The following is a 1755-nucleotide window of genomic DNA, read 5'->3' as shown; positions in this document are numbered from 1 at the left end:
GGGCCTCTGTGTCCTTCCTTACCCTCCCCAAGGCCCCAAAACTTGGCGCCCAGCCACTGTGGGTACTTTCTGCATGAATGTCAAGGTCCCCAGCAGGATGGGGAAGCCAAGGGGTTGGACGATCCCAAGAGGAGGCCCCGAGGGGAAGGCAGGGTTAGAGAACGAGTCAGTCCTGAGTCCAGCCATCTGCAGGCTCTCTAGGAGAGCCTCTGGCTGGCATCCGATTCTGCTCGCACTTGGCAGGACTGTGGCTGGGCTTTGAGGGATTTGTCATCCCCCTCTCTCAGAGACCTCAGGGTCTGAGGGTAAGGGCTGGGGACGAAGAGAAGCAGCCCTGGTTCACCCTGGGGCAGGAGGAGTGGGCTTGGGAGGAAGAAGGCTCTTAGATTCTAAGTTCTGCCATTTAGCCAGCTAGCTGTGTCCGGCTTTTGCTTACACATGACCTTTCATGGCTATAACCACCTCCATGGCTCCTCCCTCCGCGTCACCTTGGAGTCTTCACTTCTTCCGGCCAGATGCTCCCATCCTTCCCAATTCATATGCATGACAGAGGGGATCTGGCCATGATCAGGGGGTCACAAGGCCCTCATAGATCTGTGGGAGGGACGGGCCGTTGGACTGCCATGCCTCTTAGCAGACGAGGGCTGAGGTTGGACGAGCTCACACATGTAAAGGGCCCACAGGGGACTTGGCACATGGTAAGTACTTGTAAGACTTTGAATGAAACTCAGAAATCCTCCTCTCACACCACAGACCTTTCTCCTGGCCCCTTCCTTTTGCCTTCACCCTCGTGGAGGCCTCCAGCCTTGGATTCCCCGACCGCTGAAGTTTTTCTTGGCCTCTCTCCCTCTCCCCGCCAGCCTGGACCTTGGCGGGGGGGGGGGGGGGGGGCACTGTCCCATCCAGACCCCTTGCAGTACCCTGCACCCCCCACCCTGCACCCCCTACCACAGCAAACCTCCTCCCACTTAAAGTTGCAGACCCCAGCTCTGCTGTCGTTCACAGACCTCCTGCCAAGGTCTCTGTCCCGGGGAAGGGAGTAGGTGACAACTGCAAGGATTCACCGAGCACTTCTAAGCGCCTGGTCTGCTGCTCAGTGCTTTCCCCAATAATGTTATGAATGCTTTGCAGTCCTCCTTGAGACGAGGCTTTGCCCAGATGAGAACAAGGAGGTGTGGCCCAGTGAGAGGACGTGAAGCCAGCTCTAACTACAGATCCTTGGCTCACGAGGCAAGCTGCTGGTGTGAGCACTAGCATCATTAAGCCCGTCCAAGTGGAGCTTCCACAAGGCATACTGGCATTTCCCGCCTTCTCTTTAGCCTTACCAGGTGAGTTAGCTAACAGCTAACTTTTATCGAGCCCTTTATGCGTGCCAGGCACTGTTGTAAGCACTTTACGTGTATGTACCAATTCATTGTGTCTTCTTCATAACTCTGGAGGATAGGCTCTGTCAGTATCCCCGTTTTGGAAACAAGGAACTCAGGTTCAGTAAGTGGCCACAGTCACGTCATCCTGATGGAGCCAGGTTTCACAGCCAGGCCATCTCCCTGCAGGCCCCCAGCTCACAGCCAGGCCGTCTCCCTGCAGAACCCCAGCTCTTGACCACCGTGCCACAGAGCTGCCCCCATTTCAGTTCAAGGCCCCAGAGCCCATTTTCTGCCCACTTCCTCCAGGAAGTTTCCATCAATCATTCCCTACCCAACCCCCACACCTTTAAGTTCTCTCTTCCCGCTGGATCCTTGTGACTTTCCCATG

The sequence above is a fragment of the Zalophus californianus genome, chromosome 11, assembly GCF_009762305.2.
Source record: "Zalophus californianus isolate mZalCal1 chromosome 11, mZalCal1.pri.v2, whole genome shotgun sequence".
In the NCBI taxonomy this organism is placed as follows: Eukaryota; Metazoa; Chordata; class Mammalia; order Carnivora; family Otariidae; genus Zalophus; species Zalophus californianus.
Note: the sequence above shows the minus strand (reverse complement) of the source record.